We start from the raw sequence: 18,847 nt of genomic DNA, 5'->3' as shown, positions 1-18,847 counted from the left end.
CCTGGTAGTGGTTTATCTATTGCGCTAGGATTTTTAGGTATATTTTCAACTAATTTATTAACGAATATACGGGAACACGAATTCAACACTACCACATTCTTCATCAGTGACAATGCCTCGTGAACCTTGAGTAACGTCCATGGCCATTTATCATGCGTGGTGCGATACGTATGTCGGTGACAATACTCTGTATTAGTTATCACGATGGGTTGGCGATATACTGACGAACAGGACGCGTGGAACAAGTTGCATCTCTAAAGCATGTGCTCAACTGAATTTATAGTTGAAAATAATTTTTATGTTGTGCAAGCAGCCCTAAACCTATTTTCTGAGGCGTCAAAAAGAGATGGCCATTCTTTAAATTTTTACGACAAACTGGAAAACTTTTAATTAAATTCCTTTTCAAATTCTGTCTGCAAAATCTATGAGCCTTAGTTTTAACGTTGCTGAGGAGTCGATAAATTTCACGAAGCGATTTCATGCGCCGGTGTTCAGAAGCACTCCATTACCTGAATTTTCCAGGGGCGATCGTAATTGCGACAAGGGAAGGACTTGATGATTTATGAGGAGTCCGTTTCCTATGAATACTAATTACGTAGCTTTAAAAAACTTTTCTCCTTTTACGTTCTGCATCAGTCTAGGCAGTGAGCTGAGGTTGATTCAACCCCTAAAAAGTAAAGGCATCGGTTTGTTTTAACCGAACATTGACGGCATTAGTTTCTGGACCAAAAATATTCCTGGAACTTCGGCGCTGACGCTATGGAAAAATATTTCTCTGTGTTGCCCTGCCGATGAATTTTATTCTCGTTGACCCGCTTTTGGTTGCTAAGAGCGATTGTAACCAGAACTTGCCTCACACACTTCGCAATTCGGCTAACTGGAGTTTTTGCGGACGCCAGTGAGGGTCGGGCCGGCATACAGGACCGGACTTGGAAATGAGCCGCGTTCTGAAGTGCGTTAAAAAGGCAATTTTCTGGAGTAAAAGGCGACAATTTTTTTATTACAGTGACTCGTTTCCTTTTACCATCAATGGAAAAGGTGAGAGCAACCTTCTGGGATTACAAAGGAGAAATCTCCCGTAGTTTCGTAGGTATTGCCGTCTTCGTTCCTCACTTCCCATGCATAATTTTCAGTACATTATTATTTTGTGATATTGCAAATTATCAAATGAATGAATTTCGGTTCCATAACTTTGATGTGAAACATTTTTTGGCTCCCTTTAAATATTTTCTATTCCACGAAATAGCTGAATAATACGGGAATAAAGTACTACATTTGAGTAAGCGACTTTTATTACCTGCTGGTGCAAATGAAAACTCAAGTAAAGCCAAACTCTATAGTAATATTACTAATTGATATGACGAAATTGGCCAAAGCAATATTTGGGGTTTGATCGATACATTATCATTTCATGGGTCTTTTCGGACTAGTAAAGTTTTAATTTCAGTCGCTTATAAAACGTCCCTATTCCAAGTTGTACCTGAAAACGAAGCGAACTGTACGTTGCGCAATCACAAACCCTTCCCGAACTTTTATGAACTTAGGGAGAGTCTTTCAACAGAGCTGCTGCAGTTAGGTGCCCGATTGCAATGTACTCAAAGTTATCGCTGTCGTTAGCACATCTCCAAATGATCCATCACACTCCCAAAGGAAGTCGTAACTCTGCCGTATGTTTAATAGATTTAGTGGTTTCCTGGAACATAATTTGAGCAATTGTTCATTGTTTTAGAACTCCAACCGAAATTTCAAAAATTTACAATTATGGCAGCTTCCCGCCGCGAAAACCATTATTTTACGCGAATTTTCTAGTAGCAACTTCTCCCTCAGGTTTAGGAATTGCTTGCAGTAAGACAACCTATTACTGTCAACTCTTCGAACTTGCTGCATACGGCTGTCTTCTCTACAGTATGTGCAACCATACTATTCTTTTGTACTTCAACTGAGAATTCTTTCATCCAAGGAAAAAAATATTTTTGCATTACAAAAACCTAAAATCGATTTCATTCATCTTCTCAGAATTGGGTTGATGGCAAAATGTGAAATGACCTACTAAACACATAAATACATTGTAGAGGGCTAGGTTAATTACTAAGGATCATTAATGTGTAATATCTTGATGCATAGTGTATAGGAAAAGGATGTATTTTAATTAGGATGTAAAAGTTGTAAGATTATTTTAGAGAGAATCGTAGCTTTACTGATTGGTGTCAGGCCGACGGATTCATTCAGATTTTAGAGAGCGGACAGTAAGGATCCCTCTATTCGGCCTGTATATGTCTTGTTCCAGATTGTCTCCGTGTACTTTGTAACCTTGCACAATTTTATATCTGTGTTGTGGTGTTGGATTTTAAGTATATCTCGACGAGAAAAGACTTTTATTCATAACAGTTCATGCGAACCTGGTGGTCCACAACATAATGACTCTTGAACTGTTTTTATGGTGCAAGATTTTTTTTAATTAGTAACCTGAATGTAGATACAAGTGAGATTTTAACAGGTTCACAAGCCAGAGATTTCTTACTGATCTCAAGAAAAACCTTCATTGGGTTTTGTGGTCGCTTCAATGCTGGACTTCGTTTCTCCTGTCTTACGGTATTGTGAAAAGATCTTTACGGCGTGCAATAAAAAACGCTCTTTCTTTGTTTGATTGGCGCGAATTGTAGCGTTGAATCACGCAGTGGAACCGATTTGTTATTTTGTTCATTTAAAGCCAAGGCCGCGGTGTTCCGAATTCGCGGTTGGTGAAGTTTATAAATTCAATTGCTTTGTTTGGCGATTAGCATTGTAAGGATATATTTTTGTGACCGGTTAATTATTTATTAATTTCACATTTCCTAATGCACATCAAATAGTGCACAATTTCTTCGGCACGTCATTTGCGACGCAGTCCTAAGCTAGCTGGTCCCTATTTCTCTCAGTAATGTGGAATATATTGCTACTTAGCTTGATGCTTGCAGCTGTAGCCTCTTGCTTTGGAAATTTGGTCATTCTAATTTTCCTTATGGTTTAATATGCCAATGAACAGTTTTTATTTCTTCGAGGGAAACAAGACGAGTACAAAATGACCTGCAAGACAAGTACATTGACCTGCAGCTCAGAAAGTGTTCATAATGTTGTGTCATTGCGAAATTCGAGTGATTAGTAATTGAACGATCAAGTTCGATTCTATGATCTAGACAATATAAGAATAGTTTTGTCTTTAACCATGCCAGAATTTGGAGTTAATATATATATATATATATATCGTCTCACCACCATTCCAAACGCTGACGATGCACTCAACTACCCATTACGGGAATATCGCGCGTCTCAAGCCCGATGTTGAGACTCGTCTCATGCACGACTTGCTACGCATCACGGCCTCAGGTTCAGGATTCGTGCAGGCATTTGCGTACGGACTGTTTGCGACCGAAATGGCGGCAGCGGCATGACGATATTTGAGCTGAAATCTTCACATCATAACTGCTCATAATAATTGAGGCTCCAAACCGTCCTCCGGAAATGGCAGAGGGAAATTGAGGGCTGCCGAGTTGGCTCGAGCAAGGAAATTAAGAGAAATGATGCTGTATATTCGAGCATTGCTGTGACCCTGGACGATACTCCACGAGCCAGCGAATGCTTAATATAAATAAATTGCGCTCCCTGGAGGATGCTCAAAATTTAAATAGTGGAATGTGTTTTTGTTATATCTCAGGTAATTTCCGAGTCAGAATTTTAGTGTTAGAACTTGCGCAGACATCGCATCGCAATAAAAAAATTTGTCGCTCGTTGGGTCTCCCCAAATTTGAACAAATGGTTGGTTCTCTCCCGGCGAATTCCGTGAATGTGCTTAGTAAAAAAATTTAAAAACGCCACAAGACCAAAGTATAGTAGATTCTCGTATTCGGGTTGTTCTTGACAATTTCAAATAAAAGAAGTATTTATCTACATTCCTTGGTTGCGTGTTATCGCATACCTGTCGGTGAAATTTCTCAACCACATGGTTGATTTGGAAGGAGTTAAACTGTGCATGTTGCGCTTCATGCTGCGCGATCTAAAATTTGGTGTACAGTAATTCCAGTAATTAGTAAAATTATAATCATTTTGAACAGGTAAATATAGAGCATCTGGTAAAACTATGCGTTTTGACTATTTTATATTAGAAAAAACAGGGAACGAGAAAATTAATCCCGTTTTCTTTCAAAAAAATTCCCTCAAAATTGAAAGCTATCTCTCCGAAATTTCAAGCTGGGTAATCTATATACATTCGAAGCACAAACACTAGATTGAAATGGAACCTAAGTTAAATTGAGGCTGTCTATAGAAACATGTGCATGACCCAGGTTAGTAAGTAGCGAGGACACTTCGAGCCAATGATCTGACAGAAAGATTCCTTTCAGTCCATTCCTCTGCGACTGCACAGCATAGAAGTGTCTTGCAGGTCGTCGACTGTCAGACCCGACCCTGAGAGCCACCGGACGTGATCCAATTTCCGACGCCGAAGGAGGTGAGAATTTCGGGTCAACTTCCAGCACTGAAGATCGCCTATCGAAACTGAATCACATAAATTTAGGTATCAAATAAAGTGGGAAGACTGTCTGCTCTTCTCATTTTCTGTATTTTAATTTTTGGAAATTTACTTCACCTAAATTCCGAGTTTACGACAGCTTCACCTTGCATCCGACGATAATGTTCAGTAAACTGCTCCTGATTTGGGAAATAGAAAGCTCCTTTTCAGCATATCCAGCTTTTTTCATCATATCCATCTCTTTTTCCTCTTATATCCTACACTGCCTTCAGAATGCATCGCAACATATATCGCAACTGGAACCGGACATTTTCTCCATCAACTAGTTCTTATTGACGTCAAATTTCATTTGTAACTTCGTGATATTTATTATTTCAAGCACTGTTATTTTTTTAGGTAAAAGGTGTCCGCCCCATGACTGATCAGTCTCATCCCCTTGGGGAAAGAAGGGAATATGCTTCTCAAGACGCGTGTTTATTGTTAAAGGACGTGAAGTGACGTAACCTCTACACATATCACCAGATTATCTTTTCGTTGGTGGAAGCCTAGTTACTGTCAAGCAGAACTTTCTCGAGACTTTTCTTGGCACTATATGGAGCGGGGATGTAAGCCAGATACTGCGCAGAAACAATCATTGTAAAGCATTTGATATGAAAAAAATACTAAAAACCTTTCAATGGCGATAATAACTTTTATCGGCATTTTGCAAAGAACTCAAATAAATCAAGGAATATTAATTTTCGGAAATCATGACTTTTTGGAGTCCATGACTTTTCTCATCCCGTCTTGGACGCTCGAGTAAGTAGAAATGACATTCAATGTGTCGAGCTCTCCTCTGCGTTCAGTTCCTAAGTAAAAACTTTTGTTAAAGTCTCCTATCATTGGTTATTTGTAACGATAAAGTTGAAGAAAGGACCGCAGTTTGATATTTTCCGAACACTGTCAAATGTTGCATTGTCGTAGAGCTCCTTAAGCCAATTAACGACGTCGTTATGAAGTTTTATCGCATTCTGAACAATGGAAAAGTGCTGAAAGCATCGCCCCAGATCGTTTTGTTGGGAACTCCGGCAGCTGGAATATTTCTAGTGAGGTTTTCCCGCACAATTTCGAATGCGTAAATGCGGCAATGACAGTGTGTTGTAGGTCGGCGGTGAGAAATAACTCAGTGTTTATGCAAGTAAATGTGTGTCACCGTCAGGCACAGACTAATGGCTGGAGAGAATTGTGATGGCTGTAGAATTCATTAAAAATATTCGGTCAAAATTTCATTTTAATTCTCGAATCTTGGTCAGGCATAAAGTGTCGGCTAATATATGCCCCAAAATATGTGGATCGTTGACTTTATATTACAGAGGCATAGCTAGGGTCCATCGGCAGGCGCGGCTACTCAAATGCCAAATTGATGATTTTACGTCTCTTGAAGCACGTAATTTGGTGCCCGTATTGTTTGAAATAACGCAGCTTCTTGCAATTCGTGCCTAAATATTTTACGCCGTTTATTGTCGCAAAACTGTTGCATAAGAATACTGTCCGAGTATATCTGGGTGAATTTGAGTGGGGGAATTGGCGGTGAGATTACACGAGACACTTAAAATGAAAAATTACATAAAATACTCATTCTGTTATTTAAATTGGCTTGAAATTTTAGACTAAATTGTTTTCAAAAACACAATTTTGATGAAATTTCCGGAAATAATTTTTTTAACTGTTTGCAATTAGAGGAATAATCTTGAATTTATGCTTAGTAATATTTCAATGATATTTATTGTCGACGTTTTTCACTGCCGTTATCGAGGATATCTTTTGGCACTGGTGCGTTCGTTATTGAACTTTCGTATGCCACAACTTCAGAGTTTTTCCAGCCGGAATCCATACATCTGCAGGATTCGTTGTGTTCTAAAGCTTAGCAAAGCCAGAAAAGATCGGTTCTATCGTCACCATAACTCTTGCTCGCCTAGCGCGCAGCCTAACAAATCTGCGCGACGGACGGCGTAGCTTTTATCACACAACGCTTGACTTGAATACATTTACATATCCGGTATTTTGTTAGTTTATTCCATTGGTGATATGGAGATAATTCTACGTTTCTAAATTATACCTGGCTTTTATAATAAAGGCTGTCAACAATTTGGATGCATTTTACCATGGAATTGGAATATATGGAAATCTACGTAGGATTGTGTTTGCTCAAGTGGAGTTAAGTCCTGTCGCTAAATCCGATAAATCGACGGATGCCTGCAACAACGTTAAGAAAAACATTAAATTATGTCCATGCCATGCCACCTATTGAACTTTTATTTTGTATTCTAGACATTGCAATATTTTACCCATGGATAACATTCCTGTTGGAGTGGAAGCTTCCCATGAAATCAAGCATGTATAAAAGTTTTATTTTAATATAAGTAACACATTGAATCACTGAGACCGGTTAAAAAAATTCCTTGGCATACCTATCGCCCAAATTTTTTGAATATTACTGCTTAGTGGATATCCAAGATGTTTTTAAAATAATGCAGAAATGCCGCTTTGCTATAGCATATATTCAATAGTTTTGCTAATATGTTTTTGCTAGAGATGCCGAACATTGATGATAATTATAAAATAATATTAAAATAATGACACGCCAATTACAATGAAGACGTACGTTCTCAGATCATGAGGTGAATTTACTTAGCATTTTCTTTGCTTCAAGATTCTTGATAAAGAGAATATTCTGTCATATCATTTTGCGCATTTTAAGTTATTGCATTTGAATGTTTCTTAGACACTTTATTCTCCAACGGCTTCGATTTTATATCTTTCAGTGCAATATTATGTATCAGTCTTTGACAAAGGAAATGTAATTGCTCGCTCTTCGATTGCCCTTTTTACGCACCCATCACATCAAGTAAAGTATTTTAAACTTTCCCTAGCAGTGCTAATTCCCAGGATGTTAGGTATGCTGCCTGCAATCCGGGTACATTTTCATCTATCTTATGTATACCACTAATTAACATGTACGCATACGCATATTTTATCTCTTATTGAACTTATATATTGAACTTTATCTCTTATTGAACCTTATTGATCTTATTGATAAACCTTGAGCATCACCATGAATGGCATGAATAGCAATGCATTGCTATTCACGCCATTCATGGTGTGAAAAGCGATACTCCCTATCATAGTTTAGATCAGCATAATATTTCCCGTTCTTTTCACCCAATTTGCACTACATTCCAGTATGATCTAGAACACAGGCTCCCGTTTAGCTCTGTTTAGGAAGCTATAGAGCATATCCGTTGATCTCTGCTATCAGACGACCTCGAGCTCGACATTTGCATCAACTTGAAGCATCTTTGCTTCAAGACTTCCTGGACTGCGAACTGTATAAGGAGCTGTCATTGCTACAAGACGCTAGTGTCACAAAACTTGTTTTGGTTTGAATTGGTAACCGAAAACCAAGAATAAAAGCGTCCTAATTCATGAATTCGAAAATTAACTGAACATATATAAAGAAAATCTGCATTGAATTAGGGATTGAGTGCAAGGCATTGTACACATTCATTCTGGTTGACTGATGTCATTGATCGCATCTAACATTTTTACTCCGTCTGCAATTTCCGGTACAAAATCTTTTCAATTTCCGGTACAAAATGTCGCCACGAAGCGGAAGTGTACTCGACTCGATTACTCGTAGCACCGAGCATAAACTGTATATTAATAATTATACCTATGCATAACCCAGAATAAGCGGTAATGGAATTTAGGGATGTAAAATCTATCTTTTAATTCAGTTTTTTGCTGCCGTATAGCCCGTCATTAATAGTTTTCCCACTAAATGAGTTTGTGAATGTAAAATTATATGTACATCGTCAGTTCATATAAAATAGCGATGAAGAAAATGGGTGTTTGGAACACGGTTACGACCATTATCTGAAAAAGGGTATAAAATTTTAGGATATTTCATTATAAAAAACTGGTAATTGGCACTAGTGAATTGAGGGCACTATGATGCATCGTCAATGCCTGGCGCGCATAGCCATCAAGAGAAATGCTTAGCATGCATTCACATAGATATCGACAGTGTTGCCTGTCACGCGCATAGATATCATCAATAGTGCTGCCTGTTACGCACATAGATATCATCACGCGCATGCCTAGTGATGCCTGTCACGCGCATAGATATCATCAACAGTGCTGCCTGTCACGCGTGTAGATTTCTTCAACAGTGCTGCCTGTCACGCGCTTAGATATCATCAACAGTGCTGCCTGTCACGCGCTTAGATATCATCAACAGTGCTGCCTGTCACGCGCTTAGATAACATCAACAGTTCTGCCAGTCAATGAAGCAACACCTGACTTAGGAATACCATTGCAATGAAGATTGAACGCACGCGGGGAATTAATGAATGCTAAGTTCTGAGTGGGAAATGAGCTTCCAAGCACCGCACGGCGACGTCTCCTAAGATGCTGCTAATTAATGACGGCCTCGTAATGGCTTAAAGGAAGGCAAGTTATGACAGCCGCGACTCCCAGCCAAAGATTGAAGTGTCCTTGCGTTCTGGCCTAAAGTAGTTCTGGCCTATAGTAGTTCTGGTCTATAGTAGTTCTGGCCTATAGTAGTTCTGGCCTAAAGTAGTTCTGGCCTATAGCAGTTCTGGCCTATAGCAGTTCTGGCCTATAATAGTTCTGGCCTGTAGCAGTTCTGGTCTCTAGTAGTTCTGGCCTATAGTAGTTCTGGCCCATAGTAGTTCTGGCCTATAGTAGTTCTGGCCTATAGTAGTTCAACAAACTAGTGAAACGGTGTAGGTTTGAATGACAAAATATATATAAACTAGTGAAACCGTCGTAGTTCTTTGCTAAAATAATTACAAACCGGTGAAACTGTGGGGGTTTAACTGATACAATAACTCTGAATACCTCACTTCAAGTTATTTTAATAATGCAACCATTGTACGAGTATTTAATATTAGCACTCTAAAGATCGATGGCTTTTAACAGTTATCGAAATTTTCTTATATCAAAGCGTGAAAAATATACAAATCAATAGTAATTTTTATTTTCTTACTTACAACATAAAATCTCTACAAAAAAGTGCTCATTGAAAACAGTAGAAATTAAAATAATAACAGTAGAAGTTAAAAGAACATGAGCCATATTTGGAAACAAATTCTGTATTTATTTTTTCACAATCATTTATACTGAATGCAATCCATGAAGTCGTCAGGCGACGTTCGGAGGTCGGAATCCCCCAATGAGTTACAGGCATTCTAAAGCATGAAATTCGAGGCGAATTGAACGATCGAGATTCTACATTGCCACTCTGTATTTTGACGAGTTTCATATGATGTGCTCAGTAGTGAATTCGCGTCTAGTTCAGTTATTTTGGTTATTTCTTTCGGTTAGAGAAAATTTCTCGTGATTTTTTCGCGACTCAAGAAATTATTCTTAGATTTGGTAATGAACTAACAAACTTCGTAGCAATTTTTATAAGTACTCAATTAAATTTGTACGTAAATTTATAAATAATTATTTAGAAGTACCTTGATGATTAAATTGATGTTTCTGTGAATTTTGTACAGACATGAAAAACTATGGTGAAAGCACGAAACTCAAGAAACACTCCGGTTTCCCGTAAAGCGCCTAACTGTTGAAAAAGTGCAATAAATAAATAGTTGGGTCAGTGAGTTGCAATGTAGATCATATGATTTTTAAAGGCTTCTCACACCTGACTTTCGATGAATTTGTAAAATGTGATTCATGATGACAATTTGATCTCTGGTTTCTTTTGCCTAATACTGTAATTAAATATGGATGTCAGATAAGGAAGTGGTATTCTCAGAATTAAGTTTTTGCAAATTTTCTCATGTCAACTTCGACTCCCGAAAAACGAACTGTACAGTATTTCAAATGTGTTATTGGTATATGGTATCTAAAGTATTATGTCCTGTCCGCTGTCTGCTTTAAAATGAATGTAAAACTAGGCAAAAAATTCGTCAATCAGAGAAGCTATTGCAGCCGCTGTTGTTATTTTTGAGCAAATTACACATTTTACCGTTGCGCTTGACAAACAATTTTTTGTTTTCCTGCGAGAAATGGACGAAGCCTTTTCTCTTGACCAAACATCGTCGGAGGCTAATTGCCAGCGGGTCTAACTTTCACGGAAAGCCACCGCTCATTGAGGCTTTCCGTGTGTTTAATTTGCAAAATTTTCTTCCTAAAACTCCTGCCATTTTAAATGCCGGCCTCAGGCGGAGCCTCACCGTTGTTCACCTATACACAACCAGACTGAAAAAAATGCTTTCCTTAATCTGATTTCTGTAATGGATAGAAGAGAGTTAAAAGCCTACAAAAATGTCGTGCCAGTTTTTAAAGCGGTAATTAGATTGTACCTCGACGAGGCATTCCTGTCATGAAGAACTTATTATTAAGTTTCAGCGGAAGTGTGGAAACATAATAAACTGTAATCGTTCAGTAAATGCATTCATTATTAGCTTGTATATTCCTGAGTCTACGAATAAGGACCTCAACAACGCACTGCAAAATAATTACTTATTTGTTATTTGGAAATTTGCTCATGACAATCTAGTTGCAAATACATATGTATCTTTGAATGGAATATGATTTTTAACAATTTAAGTCATGATTCTATTCAGAAGTGATAAAAAAGAATGACTTAGCACTGTGAGTTGGTACAGTCCACATATTTTCGAAATTTCTGAAATAGAATATATTAAAACAAAATTTAAGGTTTGAAATATCTCACGTGTTTTTGAAAAAGCCGTTGCACCACAGAAAAATTAGAGATGTAAATAATATGACGAGAGTAATTTATTCATCAACTACCAATTAAAATTGATAATTGCGATAATAGTCTCTTTTTTTATTATTATTTTATATAAAAACGTGGTTGTACAAACTCGCACTACTGAGTACAAAGTGCGAACTTTTAAAGTCAAGTCGCACTTTTGGGTCGACTTCTTCCTCTGGAAGCCCATGCAGACACGAGGTTTCACTGCCTTGTTCAAAGTTGGCGCATTGTCGTGAACTTTTAGAGCGACCTCAGCAATTTTTTAGTTATGACTACTCAACATCTCGCTGTAAGACCTTGTGTCGCACCCTCCTTGGTTAACTTTTAACTTTGCAGTCAAACTTTGGTGATGCTGACCACAGAAGCAAAACAGCTCGACGCCCCTAAACTTGCGAGATTCAAACCTTTCCACAATTTCACGTTTTTGTACCTGGCCATACGAGGATTTCAACTCAAGATTTTATCCATGGAGATTTTCTCGACTTTTTTCTATGAGCTGCACTCACTTCTTGTTGGGTTAACAACCGGAAACTTTAACGCTGCGACACTAAGCGCGCTCACAGGGGTAACTTAAGTGGAGCTTTCGGAACCGAATATACGCTTTACTGGAAAATTGACAGCATCTTTGGACTTTTGTTTCGATGCTCGCTGGTATCCTCCTTAGATTGTCCGAGCGGCTGCTGCTGTGAGCTGACAGTCGCTTGCAGATATGGTTATATTTTGCTTAACTCTGTAAAGTGAGATTCCTAACTTTTGATTGCAAACGAACAAATTCTACTTTAGTCTCAATAAAAACCCGAAAACTTTTTGGTTCAATTTTAGTGAACAGTTTTATCACCAGTAGAGAAAAATACTTGAGAAGTTTAATATTTTTGCCCATTTTTGAGCTGCTTCTGGTATTCCACAATCATGAGGGCTGAGCGAAGAATATTGGATTGAGCAGACTTTGTACATTGCAAACAACAAGAGATGGAAAGCAGAGCGGGACTAGTTGACCTAAAGTTAAAACGAGCAATAATATACCATGTATTTCTTAATAATAAAACAAGCTAATATTGCTCTGCAACGTCATGATGATTTTGCATTACTAGCTGGCAACGCTGAATAAATCGTCTTACAACTGTTTTCGAACAATTTATTATAATATTTCCTCGCAGTAAATATCATTCCTAAGTAACATGAAGAAGAGTGAGGAACTCCTACAATCGTAAATGACGCGATTAATTTAGTCTCAATTTTTTTATGCAATTAGTCGTATTTTCTTAAGCTTTAACGCGCAACGCTGGCAATAAAATTTCAAATCTTGCAATGGAAAATTTAACAAGTTTACCTTTATGATTATGTCTTAGTAAACTCTAAAAGTATTTCCCTGGAGACAACATTCGAAATTTAAAGAGTCTTCTGCAACGTTGCTCTGTCCAATGGTCGTTTCATTTTCTTGAGATTGGCTCAGATTGGCTGGTTTGAGAGCGTGAAAAGAAGACTTTGTACATTGCAAACAACAAGAGATGGAAAGCAGAGCGGGACTAGTTTACCTAAAGTTAAAACGAGCAATAATATACCATGTATTTCTTATTGATAAAATAAGCTTATATTTCTCTGCAATCACATGATGATTTTGCATTCCTAGCTGTCAACGCTGAATAATACACTGTATTTCGAACAATTTATGAAAATATTTTCCCGCATTAAATATCTTTCCTGATTAACATTAACGGGAGTGAGGAATTCCTACAACCGTGCATGACGAGATTAATTCAGTCAAAAAATTTTGTATGCAATGAGTCGTACTTTTTTTAACTTTTAACGCGCAAAGCTGGCAATTAAATTTCAAAACTTGCAATGGAAAATTTAGCAAGTTTAACTTTTTGATTATGTCATAGTAAAACTCTAAGAATATGTCCCTGGAAACAACAGTCGAAATTTTAATTAACGGACTCATGCAACATTGCTCTGTCCACTATATAGTCGTTTCCTTCTCTCAAGATTGGCTAAGATTGGCTGGTTTGAGAGCGTGAAAAGGTTGCATGCCACAGCCACGGCACAGCACTCATGGCAGATTCAAGAGAGAGAATTTTCTTGCAGATTGAAAGTTGAAAAATTCTCAATAGCATTTTAACTTCGGATGCACTTCTCATGCAGAACCGCAGAAAATAGGTAAAGCAGAACATAGAAGGTTATTGAATATCTTATTTCGTATCAAAAGTTTGAATTGTATTCTGAAATATATCTTCGTCAACTCATCACTAGTAATATAATGTAAAATATGCAAAATAAGTTGTAATGCCAACTGTGGTGACACGTTTCGTATGTTTAATTGCAGGCTTTCAATAGAAATTATTTTAAATGCGTGAAATGTTTCTTATAAGAAAATTGCCTTGTTATACTAGATATAAATCTCGGAAAAATTGAAATATTTCTCCGATTGAAACTTATAATCTATTTGTAGGTCAACTCCGGCAATTAATTTTTTTATTTAATTTTTTTTCATATGTGTTTTAATTTTTTCTTGAAACACATGTTCGAGCACGTAATTAATTCTTGTGTTGTGCTACATTATGCATCAACGCATTAATAACTTCAAACTGTTTGGAGTATAATAAGTATATATATATAACGATTCCCAGCACGCACCATAAATGATTTAAAAATTTTACATATCTAACAATTTTTCAAGATAAAATTTTTGACACGTTTGCCTGTTTTCAGCATTTCGATTTCGGATTTACTTTTTGGATGGAAGTTCAATGAGCTTAATTAACGTAATCGCCCTCAATTCAATAACTTACACTTAACTTTACCATGTAAACGATGAAGCGAAAGAAACGATCCATTCAATTACTTCCATACAACAACCACTAGGGAACACAAAACTATGCAAGATTCGCGCTCTTTTATCGGAAGTCAATCTGTGTGGCCGATGAGAATAATCGCTGTATGGAATGTTCTCGAAAAATTGTATATAACGTCTGAAAACATCCTTATAACCAATCCATAAACAATGAACAAATTGTGAATAACTTCAAGCTCGAACTATAAACGGGACACTGCATTGATATTTCCTTGAAGCGTTAAATTGCTTTATTGAGAAATCAGCACGAACCAGTTCACTGAGGTGGCAATTGTACCGAATAATTCAGTATTGGCTTATATTCAGTGATTCTGGCTCACTCTTGCAAAATTGAGTGGAAGTCGTATCAAATACCATTTAATGTTAAAAGCCCATACGACAATGGAGAGCTAGGTTTTAATTGAAGGTAACGATAAATTTCGTTCTGTGCCCCTTGAGTTCTCAATTCGCGGAGTTTCATTCAATTCTCAATACAATATTGCATGGACATCGCAGCTCTTTTATAATGGTTTAGTGGAGTTTTATTCCCGAACCTGAACTCAAAAGGCCTCATGCACATAAAAGTTCTGTAATCATGTCACAGTGAAGTTTATTGCCTCAAAGGCTTGCAAAAGCCCGCATTCAAATCATAAATCTGAAGCCATGTTACAATGAGCTTTTATTACATTATTTGCATTTAATGGACCGTATATGCTTATTACTGCTCCAGCCATTACCGGTTGGGTTTTATACTTTCATATATCCCCAATAGACCGGATGTAAATCACTTCTCTAGCCATGATTTAAAGGATTATTGGATTATTATCCAAATAGCCAAACGTTATAAACCGAATGCACATCACTGCAGCAGCCACGATTTATAAGATTTTTACCCTGTAGCTACACCCAATAGACCGAATGCACATCACTGCAGCAGCTACGATTTATAAGATTTTTACCCTGTAGCTACACCCAACAGACCGAATGCACATCACTGCAGCAGCCACGATTCATAAGATTTTTATCCCAGTAGCTACACCCAATAGACCGAATGCACATCAACAGCCAGCTCTGGCATGGACAATAAGCGTTCTCAGTACTCGAGCAGCATTGCATTTATGGACTGCGCTCGAGGCTCGTTTGATCTGCAGAGACGCTTTGCTCTGCTGTTACAAGAGCTTCTCTCCCAATTTCCAGCCTTTGAGGCAAATAAAAACACAGAGTCGTTTCGTAAGTACGTCGTAACTTGGGTTATCGTGTCTTTACGTCTCAATAGCGCAACTGAAAGATCCGAGCAAGCCTGATACGGTTCCAGTCCTGACTTGAAATTTAAAAAGCCATTCGGACTGAACTGTTATGACGCTTGATTACAGGCACCTTAAACGTGACCTCGAAAACCCACTTCTGGTCAAGCTAGCTTTCTTAACTATGAATCGTGATGAAAAGAGTGAGGTTTGCTGACGTCCGAGAATATATATATAGCTGCTGAAAAAATTGCATAACAAATTTCATATACGATTCAGACACACATTCATGGCGTCTTATTAATACTAAATCTATAATTCAAACATGAATTTATGTAAAATTCAATTAATTATTAATTTAGATCAACATCAAAAATTCGAACACCCGCTGATAAGAAATTTTCGATCTTATAAGGCGAGTAAATCAGATCACTCTGGTTATCGATAAAAGGACCATTTAGAATTGTAAATTAAATAAATTAGACCATATAAAACATAGTTAATTTGACATAATAAAATGCGACTTAAAATTTAATTAAAACCAATCCTGCGTTTAAGAATAAAGTGAGATAAATAACAGTCGCTAATTCTGTCGTATTCAGTATCAGTTACTTTATAGCAGTCATTCATTAATAGTCGATCATATGGATCCTGAATGCGTTTTTATTGCCGAATTGAGAGCTGGAAGCAATTGGTACCAGTTGCATAAACTTTTTGAAGAGAATACACAAAAATAAACAGACCCCAAACTGGACAAACTTTCGTTAGATTAAGTTCGGCTGCAGAAAAATGTTCAAAGTTTAGATGCTGTTTTACCAGCTGCCGCCTTCAAACTCTTCTAAGAACCACAATCAACCATTTTTTGTTTCCAGGCGAGCAAAGAAGCAGGTTTGATCGATCTTCGGAAGGCAATATCGTGTGTCTGTCGCTGAGAGATATTAAAAGAAATTTCGGAACGCTGTACAAATAAGTCAGCGATCTTTTGAGAAACAATATTTCAATACAATTATTGTTTCATTGCATTGAAAACAAGAAATGTTTTTTATTTTACAGTCATGTAAATAGTTCTCAGCACCTACGAAACACATCGAGACGGAATGAGCAAATCGATGAATATCCAAGAAATCGAAATTAATTTTTGGTGTTGGCGATGGTGGTTTCGAACTAGGAAAAATATACCTTAGAGTAGCGGAAAAACACATGATATTCTCTGGACAAAATTCATTTATTGGTTTGACCGAAAGTGTTTCTTCTTATCGGATGTAAAGTCGAGATCATTCCTGGATTCACTTTTATGTTGCTGCAGTGTTCTTAAAACAAGCAAATTTTTAATAGAAAACGAAGTCTCTCATGTTGTTGCTGCAGGACGAACAAAGTAATTCCATCTCAGCAAGGGATTACACGGCTCGATCCATGTCTTGAACAACTTAATCTACAGTATTCACTGTCATTTTGCCTTCTGCGCCGATAACCTGCCTCTCATGCCATGTACAATTCCGACCTACAAGAAACTGCAGGGCAAGAAACATGCTGCAGTCATCGACAGTCGACAGTAGGCTTGTATATACGGCCTTTACCCTCCGTTCCTCATCGCTCGGCTTGCGCTCGATATGTCCTGTGACTCTGTTAATTGATTTCACCGTCTTATTAAGCCTCAGATCTCTCAGGTCATTAGCCGTGCTCAAATGCTGTAAAAAATTATAAGCGGTTGGGGTAACTAGGAAATGAGAGCACGTGTAAACGGTTGGTATAAATAGTTGTTAGGCTGATATTTTATTTCTAATTAGAATTCAAAGTGCATGCAGCACTTACGGTTACGTATTTACTCGTAACCATAAATAGCATAATTTATTACTTCATGAAATTAGCATTCAAACCCATGCAATTACACGTGGAAGGCTGCCTTAGCAAATTACTGAGCTTTCGAGGAAATTATTTCATGATGATGTGTATGAGTGCATAATTCCTGCAAATGAGCGCGTTGAATGAGGCTTGAAAGAAACTGAGGCGCAGCTCTCATTAAACTCAGCCTCTTTGTTTCTGTAGGCAAGATTGCGTAATTTGCCGGATGGTCCGCCATTCATTTGAAACTCGTCGAGGCTGACACAATACGAGTCTTAAGACCGTCTCGGATTCATATGTTGGCATGGCAGACTTGATGCTCTTCTAGAGCACAGGATTAAAAAATCGTATGGTCGAGATGAGTTTCGACGACATAAGGTGTTACGTCATTATATCGACTCTAAGGTCATCAAGCCTTAGGGGATATGGAAAAAATAGTTATGAGTAATCGGGGTTGAGATCGTTATCCCACTCAAGTAAACATTCATTCCATGACCAGAGGGAAAAATATATGTTGGTTGTTCTATGACTATCCCTAAGTAAATCAATAAAGGGTTTGAAAGATAATAATTATATGCAAATATCACTCCAGTAGTAATATCTTATTATATAACATACTTTAATGAACAATCATAGCTAAATTATATATAATATATATTCTTTTGTTTTAAAAAAATTTGGAAAGCTTATAAGCATCAATTCTCAGAACTGGAATCGGTCGAGAATCTCGAAATTAGGTATCGATTGTTCAGAATGTTATCAAGTTCCACTCTCAACTGAACATCTTCATTATTGTGCTGTACGGATGATAATTCATTTTCATCTCCCCATAACCAACACTCGTTACATCGAGCAAACTTGTGGACAAATCGGGGCGCTCCAATGACGGATGAATAACTCAACGTCAAAGGAATATCTGAAACTAACCTTATACGTATTAACATAAATATACAGCTTGCCAATTAAATAGAATTTGCGACGATAATTATAGCCCCGATCTTTGCTAGATGGCCGGTCAATGATGGAAGATAATAACTTGCTGTTAATTCTTGAAGTTTCTGATCAATTTAGGTGCTATTTCTTGTGATGAGATAAATATTGAAGGACGCAGTACCGAGTATCAGAACGAAAACGAGAGGTTAAATCAAGAAAATAATATTTTCTACATTTGATCCAGAAATAATGTTTCACAAACATTACAGCTTACGATCATATTAAATGACTTCGATTTACGGTCGAAATATAGTGAGTATTTTGATAAAATTTATGATCGGGGTCATTTCTGTGACACAAATTCTACATTACCGATGTAGGGCAGCCGGTCTTCGCCGGCGGGAATCTCATGAATTGAAAATGTTCTGAGATCAACATCGCTCTACCGGGGGGCGAACTAGAGTTGCTGGGCCTGAGGTAAGTTGCTTAGTGGGAATTACTTCGTTCGCGAAGAATGTTACCCTATACCGTGTAATGGAAACTTTGGAAGTTAAGGTACGAAGTTTTATCGATAGAGTTAAGTTTTTAATTGAGCGTAAATTTTGAATAATAATTTTTGAAATTCACGAGATACTCCTGTAAAACGATTTTCGAGGCAATATGGGTAAATATGTAATTTCTTCAAATTTTTGGTTCAA

Source organism: Hyalella azteca, unplaced genomic scaffold (assembly GCF_000764305.2).
Source record: "Hyalella azteca isolate HAZT.00-mixed unplaced genomic scaffold, Hazt_2.0.2 contig3326, whole genome shotgun sequence".
NCBI lineage: Eukaryota > Metazoa > Arthropoda > Malacostraca > Amphipoda > Hyalellidae > Hyalella > Hyalella azteca.
The sequence above is the reverse complement of the archived record's forward strand: the minus strand, read 5'-3'. Positions refer to the sequence as shown.